This window comes from Eriocheir sinensis, unplaced genomic scaffold (assembly GCF_024679095.1).
Source record: "Eriocheir sinensis breed Jianghai 21 unplaced genomic scaffold, ASM2467909v1 Scaffold349, whole genome shotgun sequence".
Classification (NCBI taxonomy): Eukaryota; Metazoa; Arthropoda; class Malacostraca; order Decapoda; family Varunidae; genus Eriocheir; species Eriocheir sinensis.
In genome coordinates, this window is record NW_026111664.1 from 110,001 (window position 1) to 135,783 (window position 25,783).

Consider the following 25,783-nt stretch of genomic DNA (forward strand, 5'->3'; position numbering starts at 1 on the left):
GGAGGAGGAGGAGGAGGAGGAGGTCAAGAAGCATGAGGATGAATAAGTAAAGAGGATAAGCATGATGGAGGTCAGGGAGGAGGAGGAGGAGGAGGAGGAGGAGGAGAATCATGTTAAATAGGAAAAAAAAAAACCCATGAAATTAAAGTAACCGAATGAATCACAAACTCTTAAAAAAAATAAAAATAAAAATACTTATCTTGAGGCCGAAAAAAAATAAAACAAAGAAAATAAAAGAAAGAATAAAAAGACAAACATGAAAAAAATCGACGTAGAAAATGAAAAAAAAAAAAAAAAAAAAAAAGGACAGATTACAAGGAGGAGGAGGAGTCAGGGAAGAAACGAAGAAGAAACGGGAAGAAAAACGGAAAGAGAAATAAGGAAAAAAAACAGCTAATCATTCATACTTTAGGAAAAAAAAGATAAAAAAACTACACCTGTTACCGTAATATAAGTGACGGGGAACGCGGCCTGAAAACACAAACAAATAAACAAACACACAAACAGTTAAACAATCACACTAATATAACTCTCCACGCCGCCTCTCCCATAAATACCAGAGCTCCCCCTTCGCCTCCATCGCAACAGAAAACGGGATTAAATATTAGGGGCTCGCCAATCAGTTACGGGCGAAAAGATCTGCGTTGTATTCATTTCGTTATAAGTTTTACCTCGCTTCGCTATGGACTGCTGAGGTAGTTTTAATGATTTCGATAGAGATACATTTGTTTACTCCAGAGGCGGTAGTAGTAGTAGTAGTAGCAAGAGTAGTAGTAATAGTGATGAAGATAACGAGACCTCTACTAGAATACGCAATGCAGTACTGAAGTTGTTAAAATGAAGCGTAATAGAAGTAGGAGGAGAAAGAAGAGGAAGGAGGGGTACAAAACACACACACACACACACACACACACACACACACACACACACACACACACACACACACACAAGCCAGCCAGGAGAGTAGAAAGTTCATTCCGTCCAGTCCTGAGTTATGTTATTCTTCCCCTTAAAAAATGCAGCACCTTGTTTTTCCTCCCGGCATAATATTCTCCTCCGCCTTCTACTTCCCCTCCCTCCTCCTCCTCCTCCTCCTTCTCTCCATCCTCAATCTACTGTTGCTCCTGCTCCTCCCTCCGCTCCTCCATTCTCCAGTAATAAGCTAGTCTCCTTTACAGCCACGGGGAAGGTTGAGCATCACATCTCCCAGTCTTTCCCTCGCAGCATCCCGCCTTCTCTCTTCATCTCGTGGCCTTTCCTTACCTCTGTCTTCCTTCCCTCAGCTCCTAACATCCTTTTTCCCTCCCCTTGGCTTCCTTTGTATCTTTCCTTCCTCACCCCACACTCCTTTTTCTCCCCTAATCTCCCCAGCGTCTTTCATTCTCACCCCACACCCCTTTCCTTCTCTCTGATCTCCCCAGTATCTTTCCCTTACTCCCCTGACATCCCCAGTATATTTCCCCTCATCTCAGAGCTCCTTCTTCACTCTAACTTCACCTGCATTTTGCTCTTCCTCTTCCTGACCTACCTAGCATCTTTCCCTTCATCTCAGGAGCCCTTTCTTCACTCTGAGCTCCCCTGCATCTTCCCCTTCCTCTTCCTGCCACCCCCAGCATCTTTCCCTTCATCTCAGGAGCCCTTTCTTCGCTCTAAGCTCCCAGCATCTTCCCCTTCCTCTTCCTGCCACCCCATCATCTTTCCTCCCCACCTCAGCTCCTTCTTCCTCTAACCTTCACAGCATCTTACCTCCTCATCCTAAAGCCTCGTATTCACTCTAACCTCCCCCAGCATCTTTTCTCATCCCATTCACCTCTCCCCGCCTCCCCTGACCTTCCCCAGCGCCACCTCGGGACACTTGCCAGCAGTACAGACATCCAATTAGAATACATCATTTGCGGCTACGTGTGTACTGACGCGCCGCGATGAACGCCGGCGAAATATACTGACAATCCCCTCACTCCCCGAGGAATGTATGGTGATGACTTGGGCGCCGCGAAGACCTGCTGACGACACCCACCTGGCCTGTCTGACTTACTGACGCGGCTGCTGACGGAGAGGGAATATGGTTTTGGAGAGGGTAAAGAGGAGGAGGAGGAGGAAGAGGAGGAGAAGTGGTGCTGAGGATGAGGAAAGGTGATGAAAGGAGGTTATTTGGGACGTGGTGGTGGTGGTGGTGGTGGTGATGGAGGGGAATGAAGAGCAGACGTTGGAAGGAAGGAAGGAAGGAAGAAGGAAAAATGCATATTGCCTTAACTTTTGTGCTGGGTTTGTAATTTTTTTATTGCTTTTTATTCTTTAAGTTTGTGAATGCGACCTTGAAATCACACCTCACTATTGCAACCAGTCAAAGATAATTAGTTTTTAAGGTGTGTGGATGGGCCTCAGGTAGCCAGCCATCAGTCACACACACACACACACACACACACACACACACACACACACACACACACACACACACACACACACACACACACACTGGACCATGACTGTGTAACGTAAGCATGTAAATACCACTATACGACGACTACGATAAAAAATATATATATGGTGACAAAATTGTAAAAAAAGAAAAAGAAAAAAACAAGAAAAAAATAGGTAAGATGCAGTAGCTTTTTCCGATACCACTAATGATGTGTGTGTGTGTGTGTGTGTGTGTGTGTGTGTGTGTGTGTGTGTGTGTGTGTGTGTACTTTACCTGTCGGAAAACCTCATCTTTAAAATCTACCTGGTCCAAAAAATGACAAAAAAGTAAAGAACAAGACTGGAAAAAAGAAAAAAAACATGAGTAAGAGAAGAAGGTGGAAGAGGAAAAGGAGGAGGAGGGAGAGGGGGACAAAGAGGAGTCATCAAGTGAGGAGGAGGAGGAGGAGGAAGAAGAAGGAGAAGGAGGAGAACGCATCAAGACGTATCGGTTGTCGGTGACCTATCCTCGTGACGGTTGCTTCGCCTCGCCGTCAGATATCAGTAGTAATTTGTCCCTCAGCCATGACGAGGCGGCGGCCGTTCTTCAGGAAAAACCGACGATGCTGGGGAAGGAATGCAGGCAGGAAGGAGGGAAAGAAGACGGAAGAAGGAGGAGGAAGAGAGAATGAGACTGGGGAAAGAGAGCACGAGAGGGGAAGAAGGGTAGGAGAGAAGGAGGGAAGGACGAAAATGACGGAAGAAGGAGGAAGAGAGAATGGGAGAAGAGAGGACGAGAGGAGGAATATGGCGGGAATGAAAAGTGAAAATGGAAGGAAAGGAGAGAAGGAGGAGGAGGAATGAGAGAGAACGAAAAGAGGAGAAGGAAAGACGAAAGGAGAGGAGAAAGAATACAAGAAGGAGGAAGAGGCGGGAAGATACGAGGAACACAGAGGAAGAGGGGGGGAAGAAATGAGGAAGAGAGATAAGGGGAAATAAGAAGAGCGAGAGAGAGAAGGAAAGAGGGGAGGAGTAAAAAAGGAATAAAGAAAAAAATGATGATGATGATGATGGAAAGGAGGAAGTAGGTTGGTATCTGTAGTAGTAGTAGTAGTAGTAATAGTAGTAATAGTAGTAGTAGTAGTAGTAGTAGTAGTAGTAACACTAATAATACCAGACGAGAAACACCACCACCACTAACGTTAATAATATATGTAGAACCTCGCAACACACACACACACACACACACACACACACACACACACACACACACACACACACACACACACACACACACACACACACAGGCACCCCAATTAACGAACACACCCCGCCCCCCATCCCTGTCACCCTACCCCCCGCTCCCCTCTCCCCAGCCAACCCAGGGCGAGAGGGGGGCCAGGAGGGGGGGCGTGAAATACGACTCCCAAGTTTCCATTAATGTCAAGCGGAGCAGCGACATAAATACGAGTACAGGGCGGCGGCGGCGGCGGCGGCGGCGGAATTTGAATACCGCCGCGTATCAAACAAATTTCTCCGCGGGCCGCCGAAATGTACGCGTGTGTGTGTGTGTGTGTGTGTGTGTGTGTGTGTGTGTGTGGATCTGATATACACACACACACACACAAACAAACACATTTACATACACGCACACACACTCACCTTCTACTACTACATCTTTCTCCTCTCCCTCATTTCTCCTTCTCTCTATTCCTTTCCTTCTATCGCTATTAAGTCAACCCTTTCCACCACCACCACCACCACCACCACTGCAATAACACACCAGCGCACATCAATATTTCACCCACCTACCAATGTATCACCACCAACACCAATTCACCTCCACTTACATTATTGCACCTCAGTAAACCTCCACTACTGTAACTACTACCACTACTACTACTACTACTACTACTACTATACCTATCTACCATTAGTCGTATCATTATCAAAACAAAACCAAAAAAATGACTAAAAAAAAAAGAAACTGAAATACCGAATCTACTATATCGAAACCAATACCAGACGAAGGAGAAGAAACAGGAGGAAAAGGAGGAAGAAAAGGCACATCCCCCCAAAAAAAAAGAGAAGAAAAAGGAAAAGAAGAAAAAGAGCGGCGCAGGACTCGACGTCAAATCAGACAGAGAGGCGAAATTTTTGAGAAAAGGGTGAGAGAAGGCGGAGCAAATTGAGGCCGTGGAGAAAGGCGAGGAGGAAGGCATCGAGGGCGTGAAGACAAGAACGGGAAGACAAGCAAGAAAACGAGGCGACGGGAAGACAAAGAAGGCAACATTGAGGCCGCGACGAGAGAAGGAATGCAGCGGGGAGAGAGGAAGGGAGAAGGAAGAGAAAGGAGAGAGGACGGGAGAAGAAGAGAGAAGGAGAGGAAAAATGTGGCGGGGAGGGAAATGGAGAAAGGAAAGAAGAAGGAGGAAGAAGAGAGAACGAGAGGAGGTATGAGAGAATGGAAGGAGAAGAAAGAAGGAGAGGACGGGAGGAGAAGAGAGAACCAGAGAAGGAATGTGCGGGAGGAAAAGGGAAAAAGGAGAGGAAAGGAAAGGAGGAGGAAAAGAAAGAACGAGAGGAGGAAGAGAATGGAAGGAGAAGAAGGAAAGGAAAGGAAAGGAAGAGAGAATGGAAGGAGAAAGAGGATCAGAGGAAGAATGTGGCCGGGGAGGGAGGAGGAGGGATGTAGAAGACAGGAGAAGGAAAAGAAAGGCGGAGGAAGATGGGAAGTCAGGAAGAGGAAAAGGAGGAACGATAAATTGTGTGAAGGTTAAAGAGGAAGAAAAGAAGCGAATGAAGAAAGAAAAGTAAACGTGGAGGAGAATAAAAGGAATAAAAGGAAAAAAAGAAGCGGCAGTATTTTAGAATAAAGGAAAAATAGAGAAAAAAAAGAAGAAATGAGGGAGGAAGGGAAGATAATGCAGTGTGTGTGAGAGAATGGTAGAGAAGAATAAAAGGGAAAAGACGGAAAAGGTAGAAAGAGAGAGAGCCCCAAAAAATGTTAGCATCGAGGGCAAAGAATGAATACAGGACGAAGGAAATAAGTGCAAAAAAAAGTAAATAAAGAATACACGCATATAATAACAAAAAGAGGAAGAAACTGGGCGTATTAAAAGCACCATTTTCTGACCCTCTCCCTCTCCCTTTTCTCTATATTAAAGCAATTGTTCTCAGCGGCGCGGGAGCGAGTAATTAGGGAACGGAATTGAAAAAGTCGTGCGTAGTCGCTGAACGGAGAACACACGCGATTAGAACACGATTAGAACACGCGGAGAACACGAGGAAAATAAGACACTGAGAACATGAAAGAAAAATAACATCGAAAACAAGAACAGTAAAAATTTGGAACACAAGGAAAAAATAACAGTGGGTGCGTAGGAATGAAATAAAAGAAAATATAGTGAAAAATAACAGTGAGAAAGGAGCAAAATAACAGGAAGAACATAAGAATTAAATAGGAGTGAGAACGTAAGATCGGAATAAGTGAAAACGTAGGAAGAAAACATCCATTCATTGGAACACACACACACACACACACACACACACACACACACACATGCACATCGCCTCCAGACACACATCTCCCAAAACCCACGAAACAAAACGCCGAGAAATAGAGAGAGAAAGAGAGATAGATAGAGATATGAAGAAATAAATAAGGAAAATAACATGAAAAGTGGAGGAACTCGGCGGAGGCCCCATTAATTGAGGCAAACATTCGCAACATGCGTCTTCGCGCCAATCCGAAACGCCAATAAATGCAAATTCCGAAACGTATATCAGCGAATTTTAATAATATTGCTCTACTGACACCGCACGGATTTCCTTTACCTGGCCAATAATTCAGCCAGGTGAGAGAGAGAGAGAGAGAGAGATACATACATACATACATACATACATACATAGAAATACATGACTGATAGATAAACATAACTAGATCGATAGATACACACAAAGACAGACAAACAAAGAGAGATGGTTAAGGAAGAGATAAAAGAGAGGGAGGAAAGGAATACAGGAGACAGAGGCGGAGGGAAGAAGAAAGAAAAAACAGAAGAGGTGGAGGAGAGATAGACAGCGAAATATAGCGAGTTATATGGAAGAGATAAAAAAGGGAGGAGAGGTGGAGAGAGAAACGAAGGGAAGAAGAAAACAACAGAAGAGGTGGAGCAAAGATAGACAAAGAAATATAGCGAGTAATATGGAGGAGATAAAAAAAGGAGGAAAGGTAGAGAGAGAAACGGAGGGAAGAAGAAGAAGAAGAAAACAGTAGCAGCAAGGAGGAAAGATGAAAAACGGAGGGAGGAGGAAAGGATCAAAAAGTTCTTGCATCGAAACTATTATTAGAAGATCGACACTCCTCCTTTGGCTCCTCCTACCTACCATTCCTCCTCCTCCTCCTCCTCCTCCTACGTGGCAGCTCCGTACACATGCGCGTCAATGGGTATATTTTACGCTGAAATTACAGGGGCAGAGGTAACACGCATGCGCACCGGTGATTATATGCAATTCGCTTCTTTAATGGCTGCGAGGCGTGCTATTACGGCGGGAGTGGCTTAGGGGGAGGGTAAAACAAGCCGTCACACACACACACACACACACACACACACACACACACACACACACACATTCAAGAAGTGGGAGGGTATTAATACATGGCGCTCCTTCCCTTCTTCCCTTCTTCTTGTTACACACACACACACACACACACACACACACACACACACACATGCAAGAACTGGGAGGGGATTAATACATGGTACTCCTTCCCTTCTTCCCTTCTTCTTGTTACACACACACACACACACACACACACACACACACACACACATGCAAGAACTGGGAGGGGATTAATACATGGTACTCCTTCCTTCTTCCCTTCTTACACACACACACACACACACCCACACACACACACACACACACACACACACTCCCACTCTCCCCTCCCCCACATCATTAAAACCTTTGCTAGTAGAAAAGAAAGAAAAAAACTACTCTAATATGTCTCTTCGGACGTTAACCATTTTTTTTTCATTCTTTTCTTTTAACTATTATTATTATCACCATTTTCTTCATCCATTTCCCTCCCCGTTAGTTAGTTCGTCTGTTTGTTCTTTGTCTGTAACTTGGTGGTCAGTCACTCGGCGTCTGGGCAGCAAGGTCAAGGTGGGGTGCGGGGAGGGGGGAGGGGGGGAGGGAGGTTAACTATTAAGGGAAAAGGTCAAAGTTCAGAAGGAATGGATCTGACCTCGACGCTCTCAAGTTCACCCGAGGAAGTCTGCGGATCGGCGACCAAGATTTTAATGTCTGAAGCGGTTTTCTTTTTCTTTTTTCTCTTATTTCCTTTTCTTGGTTTCGTCTTTGTTGTTTTGAAATGGTTTTCTTGGGTTTTCTATAATATGGTTTTTGATTTTAATGTCTGAAGCGGTTTTCTTTTTCTTTCATTTTTTTCTTATCTCCTTTTCTTAGTTTCGTCTTTGTTGTTTTGAAATAATTTTGTCGGGTTTTCTATAATATCGTTTTTTATTTTTTTTATTTTAATGTCTGAAGCGTTTATTGTATGTTTTTTGGCTTACTTTTTCTCATTTTCCGTTTATATTTTGTTTTTTAGAGATTATATTGTCGTTTTTTTTATCTTTTTTTTTTATACGTTCTTCCTTAAAAATCTTTTGAGGGGTTCTATGTTAATTTTTGTGTATAACGTTAATTTTAAGGTGAGGAGCGTGAACCAGACACACACACACACACACACACACACACACACACACACCTTCCTCCAATATCGCTACACAGTCCAATACCTGCTTCTCTCTCCCTCCCTCTCCCTCTCTCCCTCCTTCCTCCCTCCCTCCCCCCAACCCCCCGCAGCCTCCACACACTGCCATCTCCAATACCACCTCCAACATCCCACTCAGAAACGTCTCCATTATCGCCCCCAATATCGCAGCCAATACCCTCCTTCTCTTCTTCCTCTCCTCCTCCTCCTCCTCTTCCTCTTCCTTCTCCTCCGCCTTCCGAACATCACTCCTCCTCCTCCTCCTCCTCCTCCTCCTCCTCCTCCTCCTCTTCCTTTAGTCTTGTTCTCGTCACACCTGTTCTCCTGCTTTCCCTTTCTTCCTTCCCCGTTTGGCGTCTGATTTCCATTTTTTTGTTTTGTTTTTGTTTTGGTTATTTTCAGCGTCTCTCTCTCTCTCTCTCTCTCTCTCTCTCTCTCTCTCTCTCTCTCTCTCTCTCTCTCTCTCTCTCTCTCTCTCTCTCTCTCTCTCTCTCTCTCTCTTTTCTTCTGCACTAAAATTTGTGTTCTTCCGTTTTCTCTTTAATGATTTTAGTGTGATTTATTTTTTTGAAGAGTGACGCATTTATTTTAATCTTGGGGAAAACGGGATTGGGGATGAGGGAAGGGAATGGGAATGGGGAAACTAAGGTAATTGAGGGGAGGAAAAGGGAGGAAAAAAGGGGAAAGGGAGGTAAATACCGAACCGCAGCGAGAACATGAGAAGGAAATGAGGACAGAGGGAGGAAAAAAAACAGGAAAAAATGAGGAAAATTTGCGTGGGAGCGGATGTGACTAAAGTTTGTTTTGTGAGGGACGGGAATAAAAGTTTGAAAATACACACACACGCGCACGCACACACGCACAGAAACACACATACTCAAACAAGCAAGCAAACACGCACACGGACGGAAGCTAGCCTACACGCGCACGCACACACGCACACAAACACACATACTCAAACAAGCAAGCAAACACGCACACGGACGGAAGCCAGCCTACACGCACACACACGCACACACACACACACACACACACACCAGGTAACAAACAGTAGCATCGAAAAAGTTCAAGCCGTGCACTTTTTTCACCTTCCCTTTCTTTTCCACTCTCCCTTTCTTTCTCTCCCTCCCTCTTCCTTTCATTCTCTCTTAATTCCTTCATTCCTCCACGCAAGCAGAGGTAATCACACGAGGGCGGAGGAGGGGTCACGCACGCACGCACGCACGCTCAGGGCCCCACGCTCAGGTATTAGACAGGTAACACGAAGGAGGAGGAGTCTACCTGTGCAGTAATTAGCTTCCACGACACCTGAGGGACACACACACACACACACACACACACACACACACACACACAGAAAACGATTAAAAGAGCTCAAGAAAAAGAGGACAAAAGAAGACAGGAAGAAAACGAGGACAAGACGAGGACAGGGAAGGCGGATCATCTACCACTAATAACGACGATGACGGTGACGACGACGACAACTCACTAGGAGGCCCAGCACCAGCAGCAGCAGCAGCAGCACATCAGCAGCAGCACCATCGGCAGCAGTACCAGCAGACAGATACATAGGAGGAGGAGGAGGAGAAGGAAGGAAGGAAGGGCATGACACAAACACTAACTAATTGGCAGGTATCATCACACCTGCAGGCGAGGCTGACGAACATAAACATCCATCAAGACAACAACCAGAAGGAGCAGCAGGAGGAGGAGGAGGAAGAGGAGGAGGAGGAGGAAGAGGAGGAATGAGACAGGAAATGAGCTACGATGACTGACTACCAGATACGATGCAGACTAACGACGACGATAACAGCAGAAGAAGCAGCAGAAGGAGTGGAAGCAGAAGGCAAAGTAGTAGTAGTGGTAGTAGTAGTAGTAGTAGTAGTAGTAGTAGAAGAAGTAGTAGAGTAGGAGTAATAGAGGTTGTGAAATAAAGACTGAAGGACTACCGCGGATGACGACTACTTAGAGAGGAGAAACAAAGTAGTAGTAGTAGTAGTAGTAGTAGTAGTAGTAGTAGTAGTAGTGGTGGTAGCAGAAAGAGGAGTACCAGGAGGCGAAAGAGGACTGAATGACTACCATGGAACGACTTCTACGTTACTGAGGACGACACAACACGGGCAGAGACGACGACAGGGCAGGCAAATGTGAGTAGTGGACTCCTACCTTCAAACTCATGAAAGAGGCGAGAGTGTAGACCAGCGGGGCTCTTCTTACCTGGGGAGGGAGAGAGAAATACAGGTGAGCACAGGTGACATTATATTTGATTAATTTTACCTTATGTTACTTTACCTTACCTGGGGAGAGAGAAAGAGAGAGAATTACAGGTGAGCACAGGTGAGTTTACTTAATTTACTTTACTTTATCTTACCTGGGGAGGGAGAGAGTGGGAGAAATACGGGTGAGCACAGGTGATATTATACTTCATTAATTTTACCTAATGTTACTTTATCTTAACTGGAGAGAGAGAGAGTGGGAGAGATACAGGTGAGCACAGGGGACCTTATACTTTATTAATTTTACTTCACCATACTTTATCTTACCTGGGGAGAGAGAAAAATACAGGTGAAGAAAGGTGGCATTATAGATATTAATTTTACTTTACCTATCTTTATCTTACCTGGGGAGAGAGAGAGAGAGAGAAATACAGGTAAGGAAAGGTGTCATTTTACTTTATCAATTTTACTTTCTCTTTCTCTTTACCTGTTGCAGACTTACTAAAACTTTAAATCTGTATCGAGTAAAAGAAATGTAGGTGCGCACAGGTGACATTATACTCTATTAATTTTACCTTATCTTACCTGTTGCAGAATTAAACTAGAGTATCATATCTTTATTTTGTGTTTTGCTTATTGTCTACGTTTTGTTCTGCAGTTTATGGAGCTTAATTAATAGGTGACGCACACAGGTAAGAAAAATGGTAAGATATGGAAGAGTGGAAAAGGTTAAGAGTATAAATTTATGATTGAAATGAGGTGATTCTTCTCTCGCTTCAACACACACACACACACACACACACGTACTACGGAGCTGAGTTTGGAAGTCATATTACTGCTATGTGTGTGAGTGTGTGTGTGTTTGTGTGTGTGCGTGTGTGTGTGAGTGTGTGTGTGTGTGTGTGTGTGTGTGTGTGTGTGTGTGTGTGTGTGTGTGTGTGATGCATAAACAGCTGTACTTAATGGTAATTGGTATGTAATTATTCTTGATTAAAAACGACGCTTGGCCGAGTGCTGTACTTAGCGATGAGTGCCACAGAGAGGCCTCCACCCCACTCACTCCACTCCAGTCCACTCCTCCCTCTCTTCTTCCTTCTCTCTCTCTCTCCCTCCCTCTCGATGCCTCGTTCTGGAGAGCCATTCAGAAATCCTCGAGTCTCTCTCTCTCTCTCTCTCTCTCTCTCTCTCTCTCTCTCTCTCTCTCTCTCTCTCTCTCTCTCTCTCTCTCTCTCTCTCTCTCTGTCTATCCTTCCGTTCTTTAACCTCAGTCCTGTTCCAGTGAGGCGCTCTCCCCTAAGGTGTTCCCCGGCTTCCCCCAGATGTTCCCGGAATCCCTAGGTGTCCGCGCCCTCCCCCAGGTGGGTGTTGACGCGGGGCGGCCTCGTGCTGGGCCTCGAGACGTCCGGCGGCGGGAGTGCGGCGGTAATGGTGGTTTATCGAGGCCGCTACTTGAATTTATCTCCCATTGTCCGCTGCGTCCCCCGCCCCCCCCTGCAGGCGCTGACGTCCTCCCTCGATAGTTTAGTTCGCCTGATGAAGTTATGCTAATGATCACAATGGTAAGCGTGATGGAGGGGCGGTAGAGGTGGAGGAAAGGCGGAGGGGCGGCGACGGCGGTGGCGAGACAGGGCCAGCATGACTGACTCACACCCAGACATCCCAAGCACTTCACCTCCGCAGCCCCTTCCCTGTGGACGGGGCGGCGGGGCAGGGCAGGCAGGGGTTAGAAGACTGACTCAGGCCCGGCACCCCATCACGCCTGGCACCCCTTCACGCCCCCTCCCAGCAGTAAACGAGTGGGACGTGCGGTACACAGCTCCCAGTCACTCCTGCTATTAAGACGTCGCCGTGATCCACTTTGATCGTCATACACACGGCGCCTCGGCCTGTCGCGGAGGGGGAGGAGAGACAGGAGGGAGAAGAGGGAGGGAGAGAGGGAGACACACGGCAGGCCAAGCATCTGACACCTCCCTACACCTTCTGAGGGCATTTCTGAGGCTTTAATCATAGGGGACACGGGGCGGCGGGAGGAAAGGTGGACATCAAGGTTCCTCAGTCGGCCGCCAAGACAGTCTGAGGGTGCTCGCCGCGCTGCAAGGCCGTGGGGGTGGTGTCAGCCAATCGGATTTATGGACGCTAAGTGACAGCCAATAGGGTTTATGGATACCCTGTGCGGACCAATGAGGAAGCGAGTTAAGTACAGAGGTGGGGCCGGGCACGGAGGGGGCGTGGACTGTTGCAGGGCCGGGTCAGGCGGGCACTGCAGCCAAAACACACCGACGCGCCACCACTCCGCCGCCCTCCGCACCACAAGACTCAACCCTCCGCGCCGCTCCGTCTTAAGTCATCCACCTTTCCTACCACTCTCCACCACACGACGAGGGGAGGGGACAGGGGGGCAGGGGACGGGGGGACACGGCTTCTGCGACCCTCAACCCGCCGTCACCGTCCCGCCAGACACCTCAACACAGCGACGAGTGACGAGGGTAAACACCAACGCAGCCGCTGTACCCACTTCACAACACAGCCCCGCCGCCGCCGCCGCCGCCACACGCTCTGCTGACGCTAAATGAGGAGTTACGGTCCACGCCGAGTCCTCATCCTCGCCCTTATGTCATCTCTGAACGTCATCCCCAGTCCTCCTCCTCCTCCTCCTCCTCTTCTTCCTCGTGACCGCCACCGATGCACCCTAAATCTTGAAAGCAGTCACCCTCCCCCTCCTCCTCCTATACTTGATCTCCTGCTCCTCCTCCTCCTCCTCCTCCTCCTCCCTCCACCTCCTTCTCATGTATATGTGAGCAAGAGGATGATAAATAGAAGGAAGAGGAAGAGGAAGAAGAGGATAAATAAAACAGTAGATAATAATGATGATGACTGCAATGACTGATGTGTAGTAATGACTTATTTTTTGTTATTATTGTCATTATCGTTGCTATTGTTGTTGTTTTGAAATTGTCACCACCACCAAAAACCACCACCAAATGACCTCTCCACCCAATCCTAAGACCCTCCCTCCCTGTGTGTGTGTGTGTGTGTGTGTGTGTGTGTGTGTGTGTGTGTGTGTGTGTGTGTGTGTGTGTGTGTGTCTCGCCTTGACAGTCGAAGTGAAGGCAAACAAATAAGCCGCGAGCGGTTAATGCACGTGTCCAATTAGGAAATGCATTTATTATGGTCGTGGCGATGTTATTTTGTTTCGCGTTTACATATTCTTTTTTTTTTTTACTATCTCTCTCTCTCTCTCTCTCTCTCTCTCTCTCTCTCTCTCTCTCTCTCTCTCTCTCTCTCTCTCTCTCTCTCTCTCTCTCTCTCTCTCTCTCTCTCTCTCTCTCTCTCTCGTACATATTGCCACTTAATTAAATATAGTATAAAAAACAACATTAAAAAGTATATATCAATGTCCCTTCAACAAAATGCTAAATGATAACAAACTCAACAGCGATACAATGTTCATTATGTGTAAAAGTCCGGCTACACCGCCCAACATTTATTTGATATTAAAATTACAATAAAAATAATTAATAAAAAACACAAATCATTTCGGGGTTTTGAAAAGGAAAAAAAAAGATAATAAGCCTCAACGCCATGGCCATTTTTAGCACTTCACAATTACTTTAGATAATTATAATTTTTTAGCGCACAAATGACATGGATAAATTATTCACTTTTACAGACACAAAACAGCGGCCCTTTATCCCTTCCCTTTAAATGTGACCGCTGCCCTTCCCTTCCCTTCCCTTACCTTGACTGTATTTCCCTTCCCTTTCCTTCCTATCTCTTCACTTTCCTTTCCTTCCCTTCCCTTCCTCTCCCTCTCCTTTCCTTCCCTTTCCTTTCCTTACCTTCACTGCCCTTCCCTTCCCTTCCCTTCCCTTCCCTTGACTCTATTTCCCTTCCCTTTCCTTCCTATCTCTACACTTTCCTTTCCTTCCCTTCCCATCCTCTCCCTTCCCTTTCCTTTCCTTTCCTTCCCTGCTCTTCCCTTCCCTTGACTACTACCCTTCCTTTCCCTTCCCTTGATTCTACTTCCTTTCCTTTTCCTTTCCTTCCCTTCCCTGCATTTCTTTTCCCTTCTCTTTCCTTCCCTTTCCTGCACTTCCCTTCCTTTTCCTTCCCATCTCTTCACTTCCCTTTTCTTTCCTCCCCTTCCCTTTCCCATCCCATCCCATCCCTTCCCTTCACTCTCCCTCTCTATCCCTTTGTTCACTTATTTCCAGTTCCCTTTCCATCCCTTCACTTCCCTTCCGTTCCCTTTTCCTACATGCCCCTTCCTTCACTCTCACCTCATCCCCTAACTCCCCTTCCACCAACAACCTCACCAACCTCCCACTCCACCCCTGCAGCTACCTCATTCACTCCACCCTACCCAGCATATCTTCACCTCCCCTATTCCACCCTACTCCGTTACACCCATCACCCCCATCACCCCAATCACCCACCTCACACAACCCCATCAATGCCACCTCTACAACTCCTCCCCATCACCCCACTCTCACCCCAGAAAGCACGGAAATGGGGGTGAAGGCGGGGCGGAGCGGGGCGGGGCAGGGCAAGGCACCCCCCATCAGGACCTCTGCAGTGTTTCAGTATTCCGACCACTCTCCTGCCGCACCCCCGCCCCTGCCAACCCTACCCTCCGCCCCCCATCGCCCCAGCACGCCCGCACCCGCACAAACTCGCAGCCTCACCCCTCCTCCTCCTACCCCTCCTCTTCCCTCCTCGCCCCCCAGTGAAGGACAAACACTCGGCCAGCGCCAGACACAAGGATGATCCCCCGCTGATACGACGCCCAGGCTGCGACGTGACGTAAGGTGGCAGGGAAACGTGGGTCATATTTTTAAACATTTCCGCACCCAAGAACACATATTTGACAAGGCTTTCGGTGGCGTTGCGGGCATTTCCAGGGGGAGTTTTATGACCCTGGTGGTAGTTTGACCCTTCTTCTGTACCGTGAACCTAATGAAAGACGCATTAGCACCCGATTGGTCTCCTTTATAGCCTTTGAAAATTGTTGGTGTGAGGGATGAAGGGAGTCTTGAGCCCCCGTGACCCGCTGCGTACGCATAGCCGAGGCGACGAGGACGAGGCACAGACTGAAAACTACCGATGACTGACTGAGGTAATAAAAGATTAACCGATGACTGAAGAAGACACACCAATGACTGACAAAGGGCTAAAAATGACAGCAATGATAAACTCTCTTTCCCTCTCTGACTAAGGGACTGAAGACTAACTGATTACTGAGGGGCTGAAGAAGACTCACCGATGATTCACAAATGGGGCTAAAAATAACTTACAATGATAAACTCTCCCTCTCTGACTAAAAGACTAAAGACTAACTGATTACCGAGGGGCTAAAGAAGACTCACCGATGACTTACAAGGGAACTAAAAATACCTCACAATGATAAACGGAGGGACTGCAAACCAAACAGTGGCTAAGGGGCTAAAACAGACCCACCAGTGACTAAGGGGCTAAAACAGACCCACCAGTGACTAGTAAATGACTAAGATAGACCAACCAATGACTATCAGAAGGCGTAAAGGAGATGAAAGACTAATGTTACGTACTAATGAATGGTTGTTGAGTTCGTTAAAAAGCTGACATAGGAAGAAGAGCTTAGAGAATATAACCGTTGAGTGACTAACCAAAATAAGGCGAAAAATAACAATGGCGGAAATAAAACATAAAAAAAACATGAAAAAAAGAAAAAAATGCAATACACAAAAATAAAACAAGACAAAAAAAATACAAAACAAAACAACTGACTCACCAGTAAAATTTCAACACTGACACATTCAAGACAAAAGGAAGGAAAACAAAAACAAAAACAAAAGACCAGGTAGCGACTCACAGGTAAACTCAAGCAGAATCGTGACTCACAAATTAAGCAAGGGAAGAGTTGACTAAATTGACTCACCAAATTCAACTAAACAAGAGAAAAAAAAACAGAAGAGAGCGCGAGAGAGAGAGAGAGAGAGAGAGAGAGAGAATACCAACAGACTTTAAATGCCTTGGCTCAACACTACTCTTACTTGTAACTGAGGAGGAGAAGAGAGATAGAAGAGAGGGACTGGAAGGCGGCGGAGGAAAATAAAGGAGGAGGAGGAGGAGGAGGAGGAGGAGGAGGAGGAGGATAGGAATAAGAAAACGAGATGGAACCAGAAGACGAAAACGAGGAAAAAGAGGAAAAAGAAGAAGAAAAAAAAAAAAACGGAACCAAAACAAAAAGAAAATAAACTGGTAAGCAAAACAAACAAAACAAATATCAAGAAAAAAGGAGTAAAAAAAGGAAGCAAGAGAAGAATCAAGAAGAGGAAAAAGAGGAGAAGGAGTAGGAGCAGGAGGAGTAAGCATCATCACCATCATCAGCAGGAGGAGGAGGAGGAGTATCAGAAGGAGGCGGAGGCGGCGGAGGAGGAGGAGGAGGCCATCATTCAGTCCGGTCACGTCCGCTCTCCCAAGACCGACATCGCCGCCGCTTTAGTGGGGTGGTCGTTAGGATGCGGCGCTGGATGCCAATTAATTACAAACGGTGCTGTTATCGGTGGAGTTACCAATCTGGCATCTGGGGAGAGCCCGGCCCACTCCCACTCCCATTCGCTACTCCGTTCCACCGCAGCCTCCACTAGTAATACTCCACTTCGTCTGTGTATGTGTGCTGACGAAATCTAGCCTCAATATCATTCCCTCCACTTCATTCCCTCCACTCCCACTCCACTAGCCACTCCACTAGCCACTCCGTTCCACCGCAGCCTCCACCAGTAATACTCCACTTCGTCTGTGTATGTGTGCTGACGAAATCTAGCCTCAATATCATTCCCTCCACTTCATTCCCTCCACTCCCACTCCCTACTCCCACTCCACTAGCCACTCCGTTCCACCACAGCCTCCACCAGTAATACTCCACTTCGTTTGTATGTGTGTGCTGACGAAATCTAGCTTCAACTTCATTCCCTCCACTCCCACTCCCTACTCCCACTCCACTAGCTACTCCCTTCATCCACAGCCTCCACCACTTACACTCCACTTCGTCTGTATATGTGAACTAATGAAATCTCACCTCCACTTGTTTCCCTCCACTTCCACTCCCCACTCCCTTCATCCGCAGCCTCCACAACGAACACTCCACTTCTCTTGCTCCGGTTGGTATCTTCCACTCCATTCCCTTCCACTCCTTACTCCCTTCTCCTTCTCCACAACCTCCACCACTAACACTCCACTCCTTCTCTTTCTCAGGTTTAAAGTCACTCCCCAAATCTTTCTTCCACTCCACTCCTTAAAGTGTTCTCCATTCACTCCCGCTTCCACTCACTACTCCTTTAACCCATCCACATCAGCATCCACCACTAACACTCCACGACCCTCCCTATATATCTTGCTTCCATTCCACTCTGTATACTAACCTCCACTCCCACTCCACTCCTTTTTTATTTACTCCCCCTCAAGTCCACTTAGTACCACTCCACTCGTAACTACTCACTTCACTCCACCCACTCTTTAAAACCTCTTCTTCCTCTTCTTTCACCTCCTTTTCGTTCATTTTGTTACTCTTTTAATTCCTTTTTTTTTTTCTTCCTCCTTTGCTTCGATCTCCTCCTCTTCTCCTTTTCTCTTCTCCTTCTTGTCTTCTTATCTCATTTATTTATCATTTTCAGCACTTTCTCTCTCTCTCTCTCTCTCTCTCTCTCTCTCTCTCTCTCTCTCTCTCTCTCTCTCTCTCTCTCTCTCTCTCTCCCGGGGTGGTTCTCTCTTAGTCCTAATGACTCTCCACTCCTCTCCCTCTCCTCCACCCTCCTCCAGTGACCTTCATTCCTTCATTCCTGGCCTCCTCCTTTCTCCTCTCCTTCTCCTTCTCTCCCTCTTCCTCTGCTCCTATTCTCTATTTTCTCTCTTCTTATTCGTCAACTTCTCTCTTTTCACTTTCACTTTCTCTCAAATAACTGTTTTTCTACCTCTTCTCCTTTTCTCCATTCTTCATCTCTTTCCGTTTCCACTTTCTCTTTCAATTCCTAAATCCACCTTCACTCTTCTTCTTTTTCTCTCTTTTCTTTAGTCTCCTTCCTTCATCCTCCTTCTGTCTCTCTCCTTTCTCTTCACCTTCCTTCTCTTCTTATTCCGTTACTCTATTCCTCCTCCTCCTTCTTCTTCCTCAAATCCTCTCTCGTTATCCCTCTTCCTTCTATCCCTCCCTCCTTTGCAGTACTCCCTCCTCCTCCTCCTCCTCCCCTGCAGCGGGCGCCTCAGTGTATTCCCCTGAACCGCGCTCCTCCTGTTATTTATATAATATTTTGTTATCGTGCCAGTATATCACTCCGCGGGCCGTTAAGGAGTCGCCGATCCCTGACCTGCATCCGTGAAGAGCCCCGACGCTTCGTTAGGTTAGACTGTTGTTTAATAATAGGACTTAAGGTCGTTAATTGCAGCCCTATGCGCCTTGAAACGAACACTACGTGGGCCCGCGGCGGAGGTGCGAGGTACGAAGGGGACCCACGCACCGACGGGGGGGTGTTGGGGGGTAGGGGGAAGACGCAATGCTGTTCGTACGGAGACGTTTTGTTAAGATCATTACTACTGCTGCGCCGGAATATCAAACAGACCGATTACGCTGAAGGGCTGTTACGGAGGCGACCTGCAGTGTCTTGCCCGGCCTGAACCTCCTCCGTCTACTCTTGTTTCTCCTTCTTCTGTTTCTCCTCCTCCTACTTTTGTTTCTCCTCCTCCTTCTGTTCCTCCTCCTCCTACTTTTGTTTCTCCTCCTCCTTCTGTTCCTCCTCCTCCTACTTTTGTTTCTCCTCCTCCTTCTGTTCCTCCTCCTCCTCCTTTTGTTTCTCCTCCTCCTTCTGTTCCTCCTCCTCCTCCTTCTGTTCCTCCTCCTCCTACCCTATAGCTTCTAGTTTTAATATTCTTTTTGGGTACTTATTATCTCTTCTACCTCCTCCAGTTTATTCCCTCCTTCACTTCCTTCCTCCTCTTCCTCTTTTTCTTCAAGTTCTCATTTTCTTACTAATCATTCTCTCTTTTTCTCCACTTTATTCCCTCCCTTCCTTCCTTCCTTCCTTCCTCCTTCTCTTCCTCCTTTCCTTCCTTCCTCTCCCTTTTTCCTCCTCCTTCTCCTCCTCCTCCTTCCTTCCTTTTTTCAGAACGACACACACACACACACACACACACACACACACACACACACACACACACACCAGCACCCCGAAAAAGAGAGAAAAAGTCAAGCTCAGAAAGAGGAAAAAAAAGGAATATAAGCTACAAGAAAAACATAAGGAGAGGGAGTGAAGAAAAGAGAGTGAAATATTGTGACGGGGATGGCGGGACGAGGCACCAATCTACCCAATCACACAGGTGGGGGGGACAGGTGAGGGGGAGAGGAAGAGGGAGGGGGAGAGGAGGTGAGCAGGAAAGGAAGGAAGGGATAGACAGGTGAGGAAAAATAAAGCAGTGTGGCATATTTTCCCTCCCCTCCTTTCCTCCTTTCCTCCTTCTCTCCCTCCCTCTCCCTCCCGTAAAAAAAAAGACCTTCCCAATCCAATCATTAAGTATGCAAAGAGAGAGAGAGAGAGAGAGAGAGAGAGAGAGAAAACACCAAAAGTATAAAAAGCACAAACGAAAAATGAAAAAGAAAATGAAGATAATGAAAACGAAAATAAAAAATAAAGAGGAAAACGAAGGTACACACACACACACACACACACACACACACACACACACACAAACACAGACACTCCTCTCCTCCCCCCATCCCTCCCCCAACACCGGGCTTGCACAAATAACAATCTTGCCCCGCTGAGCGCCGTTGCATGGGAGAGGAAGGAAGAATCTTAGCCAAACCATCGAACTGAGTATGCTAATGTGGGTTTGACTAGAGCATAATGCGGGACGCCGATGACCAAGCACCATTTGCATGAAACTACCATCAAATTATATCTAATCAGTCAAAGGGATCATTACGTATTCACTTCATAAGCATAAATAGGGTTAGCGAACGGTGGGGAGAGAGCGAGTGAGGGAGTGGGAGAGTGTGTGTGTGTGTGTGTGAGAGAGAGAGAGAGAGAGAGAGAGAGAGAGAGAGAGAGAGAGAGAGAGAGAGAGAGAGAGAGAGAGAGAAGATGAAGCGCAAGAAAAAAAGCATGATAATGATTGGAAAACAACAAAAAGAAGAAGGAAAAACAAAAGAAATGAAGAAATGAAGGTAGGAAAAATAGAAAAAAAATGAAAAATGAAAATAAAAAATGTAAGAAAGGGAAAATGAAGATAAAAATAAGAGAAAAAAGTAAAAAAAGATAATACATACACCACCACTATAAAATAAAACAATGAAAAACAGAAACAAAGAATAATAGAAAATACAAAAAAATAAAACAAAAAAATAAAAATAACAGAATCACCAAAAAAACAGGTAAAGCAAAAAAATAAAAAGCAAATTAATCAAGGAATAAATAAATGAATAAAACGGATAGAAAAACAACAACAACAAAAACAACACCTAATCCTTATCACGGACGCTCAGGAATGCTCGGAAAAAAATCATCATCATCATCATCAGCCGCCCAATCAATTACCCAATTATCACGGGGACAGTCTTTAAGGGAGGAGGAGGAGGAGGAGGAGGAGGAAGGGGAAGGGAAAGGAAAGTGTGGTATGTAAGGACCCTCTAACCAGCCCACCACACACACACACACACACACACACACACACACACACACGTCATTTTAACCTTCAGGATGAGTACGTTAAGGGAAGCTACCGGTGTGTGTGTGTGTGTGTGTGTGTGTGTGTGTGTGTGTGTAAAGAAAAAAAAGCAAATAATGAAAAATAAGAAAAAAAAAATGGCTAGAAACTGATAGGTGATGAAGCGAAAGGAGGAAGAAGGAGAAAGAGGAGAAGGATCGAAAATGTGGAAGAGGAAAAATAAAAGAAAATAGACACGAATGAAGAGAAAAAGAAGAATGAGGAGAAAACAAATAAAGACAGATAATGAAGAAAGGATGAATACAGAGAGATGATGAAGTATTAGGAGGAAGAAAGAAAGGAAAAAAAGATAAGAACTGAGGAAGAAGGAAAAAGTAGAAAATAAGATGAAGAATAACGAAGAAAAAAGATGTTCTCCTCTCTCCCTCTTTCCTCCATCCCTCCGCAAGCTACAAGGAAGGAGAGAAAGAGATAGAGTGGAGAGATAAGTGCTGAGGAGAGAGATAGACAAGAGAGAGAGAGAGAGAGTGGAGGAGTTAAGAGAAAAAAAAAGGGGGTTAAGAAGACGGAAGAAGAAAGGGAAGAAAGAAAAATAGCAAAGATAAGAAATTTGGAAATGCGAAAAAATAATAAAAGAAGAAGAGGAATAAGAATTAAGAAAAGAAGGAAAAGAGAGAGAGAGGAGAGACAGAGAGAGAGAGAAAAACAGAGAGACAGAGACAGACAGACAGAGAAGAGAGAAACACTGAGGCAGAGAGAGAGAGAAACAGAGACAGAGACAGACAGAGCTCCACATCCCCTTCTCTCTCTCTCCCCAATGTTTCTCTCTTCCCCTCCTTCACCGTCTTCTCTCCCACACACACAGACAGAGAAGAAACAGAGAAACAGACATAGGAGAGAGAAAAGAGAGACCAGAGCGCACGGCCGTAACAGAGAGGGAAGCATACTCTAATTTGCATCAAGAATTAAATTTCTCGCCAGACGCGGACAAATAGCGAACATTGTGTGGAACATCGCGCGCCTCCTTAATACTTCCTCCGAGTGTGCTGCGGAGGGGGGGGGGGGGGAGGGGGGGGGAGGAGGAGGAGGATGGGATGATGAGTATGAAAAGTATGAAGAGGATTAGTGGAAGAAAAAAAAGTGGATTTGGAAGAGGAGGAAGAGGAGGAGGAGGAGGAGGCCGAAGAGTGTTAAGAGAAGGAAGAGAAAATAAATGGAGGGTCTGATGAGAAGGAGGAGAAGGAAGAGGAGGAGGAAGAGGAGGAAGAAGAATATAAAGAAGGGATGAATAGAAGAAAATGAAGGATCAGAATGAAAAGGAAGAGGAAAAGAAGGAAAAGAAGGAAGACGAAATGGATGAAAGAGGAGGAGGAGGAGGAGGAGGAAGAGGAGGAGAAGAAATATTAAGAGTAAGAGGAGGAAGAAATGAAAAAGATAAATATGACGCAAACGACAAACACTCTCTCTCTCTCTCTCTCTCTCTCTCTCTCTCTCTCTCTCTCTCTCTCTCTCTCTCTCTCTCTCTCTCTCTCTCTCTCTCTCTCTCTCTCTCTCTTCCCATCACCCTTTTCCCCCCTCACCGCACCCGCTCACCCCAGCCTATTTATCAGCCTAGGTTATGCACTCCCCGTGGGCGTGCGTGCGTGTGTGTGGGCGCGCGGGGCAGGTGGTGGCGGGGGCGCAGCTGGGGACCGCCTTACCCCCCGGGGCGGCCAGGCGGGGAGCGGTGTAGCGCCCTTGAACCTGGGGCTGCGATGTCAGTAATAGCTTGTAATGTGTCCACCAGCATCACTGAATTTATGGGTCTCCTCTTTTTCTCTCTGTCTTAAGATCTCTTTTCTTATTACTCTCCTCCTCTCTGTCTGTTTTTTTTTGTCTGTCTGTCTGTCTGTGTGTCTGTCTGTTCTGTTTCTACCGACATCACTGAATTTATGGGTCTCCTCTTTTTCTCTCTGTCTTAAGATCTCTTTTCTTATTACTCTCCCCCTCTCTGTCTGTTTTTTTTGTCTGTCTGTCTGTCTGTGTGTGTCTGTCTCTCTGTTGTTCTGTATCTACCTGCGTTACTGAATTTATGGGTCTCCTCTTTTTCTCTCTGTCTTAAGATCTCTTTTCTTATTACTCTCCCTCTCTCTGTCTGTTTTTTTGTCTGTCTGTCTGTCTGTGTGTGTCTGTCTCTCTGTTGTTCTGTATCTACCTGCATTACTGAATTTATGGGTCTCCTCTTTTTCTCTCTGTCTTAAGATCTCTTTTCTTATTACTCTCCCCCTCTCTGTCTGTTTTTTTTTGTCTGTCTGTCTGTCTGTGTGTGTCTGTCTCTCTGTTGTTCTGTATCTACCTGCATTACTGAATTTATGGGTCTCCTCTTTTTCTCTCTGTCTTAAGATCTCTTTTCTTATTACTCTCCCCTCTCTCTGTTTTTTTGTCTGTCTGTCTGTCTGTGTGTGTGTCTGTCTCTCTGTTGTTCTGTATCTACCTGCATTACTGAATTTATGGGTCTCCTCTTTTTCTCTCTGTCTTAAGATCTCTTTTCTTATTACTCTCCTCCTCTCTGTCTGTTTTTTTTGTCTGTCTGTCTGTCTGTGTGTGTCTGTCTCTCTGTTGTTCTGTATCTACCTGCATTACTGAATTTATGGGTCTCCTCTTTTTCTCTCTGTCTTAAGATCTCTTTTCTTATTACTCTCCCCTCTCTGTCTGTTTTTTTTGTCTGTCTGTCTGTCTGTGTGTGTCTGTCTCTCTGTTGTTCTGTATCTACCTGCATTACTGAATTTATGGGTCTCCTCTTTTTCTCTCTGTCTTAAGATCTCTTTTCTTATTACTCTCCTCCTCTCTGTCTGTTTTTTTTTTGTCTGTCTGTCTGTCTGTGTGTGTCTGTCTCTCTGTTGTTCTGTATCTACCTGCATTACTGAATTTATGGGTCTCCTCTTTTTCTCTCTGTCTTAAGATCTCTTTTCTTATTACTCTCCCCCTCTCTGTCTGTTTTTTTTTGTCTGTCTGTCTGTCTGTGTGTGTCTGTCTCTCTGTTGTTCTGTATCTACCTGCTTTACTGAATTTATGGGTCTCCTCTTTTTCTCTCTGTCTTAAGATCTCTTTTCTTATTACTCTCCCCCTCTCTGTCTGTTTTTTTTTGTCTGTCTGTCTGTCTGTGTGTGTCTGTCTGTTCTGTTTCTACCGGGATTACTGAATTTATGGGTCTCTTTTTCTTTCTGTCTCAAAGTCTTTTCTCTCTATGCTCTTCCTCTTCTCTCTCGCGCTGTCTCTCTCTATTTTTTTCTGTACGTCTGTTTGTCTGTCTGTTTCTTGTTATGAGTTCACCGGCATCACAGAATTCTCTTTTTCTCTCTGTTTTAAAGTCTCTCTGTGCCGCCTCCTCCTCCTCCTCCTCCTCCTCCTCCTCCTGTCTCTCATTCTCTGTGTGTGTCTGTGTTTGTCTGTCTGTTCGTCTGTCTGTCCACTAACATCACTAAATTTATGGCCTGCCTCTGTCTCTTTCCGTCTTACCCCCCCCCCCTTCTCTCTCTCTCTCTCTCTCTCTCTCTCTCTCTCTCTCTCTCTCTCTCTCTCTCTCTCTCTCTCTCTCTCTCTCTATGCAGCAGCAGCAACACGCACTCTTACTTTTTTTTCTTCGTTTTTCTCTTTCTTGCATCCTGGTTCATCTCGTGACTTGAGGCTTACAGGAAGGGGAGTCGAGGCAGCCACCCATGCCAGCCACCGACCAGAAGCTGCAGCGAGGAGGAGGAGGAGGAGGAGGGTGCCCACTGGCCGCTCCGCTTAAACCCACAACACAGAAGCAAAAACACGGTTGTACACTCCTTGAATCCACCTCACAAGAGTATTTAATCCCCCTTCCTTAGTCTCTCTCTCTCTCTCTCTCTCTCTCTCTCTCTCTCTCTCTCTCTCTCTCTCTCTCTCTCTCTCTCTCTCTCTCTTACTAAAACAGGTGCGTCAAGGTGTGAGCTATTAAAACGGATACCCTTCATGGCGTGTCTCAAAATCATCTACCTGTGTGTGTGTGTGTGTGTGTGTGTGTGTGTGTGTGTGTGTGTGTGTGTGTGTGTGTGTGTGTGGGGAGGAGGTGAGATTGTTGTTGTTGTTGTTGTTGTTGTTATTCTCTCTTTCTCTATCCTCTTCTCATCACTCTTGTCTAACACGTTTTCCTTAACATTCTAATTTTCGTTCCATTTTAGTTTTTTCTTCTTTTTTTTTTCCTCCTCGCTTCTTATCCTCTCCATCAAGTCCTCCCTGTTTTGTTCTTCCCTTAATCGCAAATAGTTTAAGAGCGTGGCCTTGAATACGAAAGGAGGAGGAGGAGGAGGAGGAGGAGGAGGAGGAGGAGGAGGAGGTGGAGATGGAAGTGGTGGAGAAAGAGGAGGAGAATAGGGGGAGAAAAGAAGTAAGAGAAGGAGGAGGAGGAGGAGGAAGAGGAGGAGGAGGAGGAGGAGGAGGAGGAGGAGGAATGGGAGGAGACGGGAGAGAAAAAGGGAGAAAGAAAAGGAAAAGGTAGAAAAAAGCGAGGGAAAAGACTAAAAAAACACACAAAAAAGGGAAAAATGACAAGAAAACAGGAAAAAATGAGAAAACAAAAAAATAATGCAATAAATAACCTCTCTCTCTCTCTCTCTCTCTCTCTCTCTCTCTCTCTCTCTCTCTCTCTCTCTCTCTCTCTGCACACCTGGCGGCGATGCCA

The 25,783-nt window shown here is 45.9% G+C and overlaps 1 long non-coding RNA gene across 1 annotated transcript in view; it reads right to left on the reverse strand.

Annotated features, from left to right (window-relative positions):
• The window catches only part of LOC126991825 (uncharacterized), a 105,783-nt gene extending 95,368 nt beyond the window's left edge, over nucleotides 1-10,415 (reverse strand). Inside the window, exon 1 of the long non-coding RNA XR_007745876.1 lies at nucleotides 10,352-10,415. This is a non-coding gene — a long non-coding RNA (uncharacterized LOC126991825). The remainder of the gene's footprint in view (nucleotides 1-10,351) is intronic.
• Nucleotides 10,416-25,783: the final 15,368 nt, after the last annotated feature.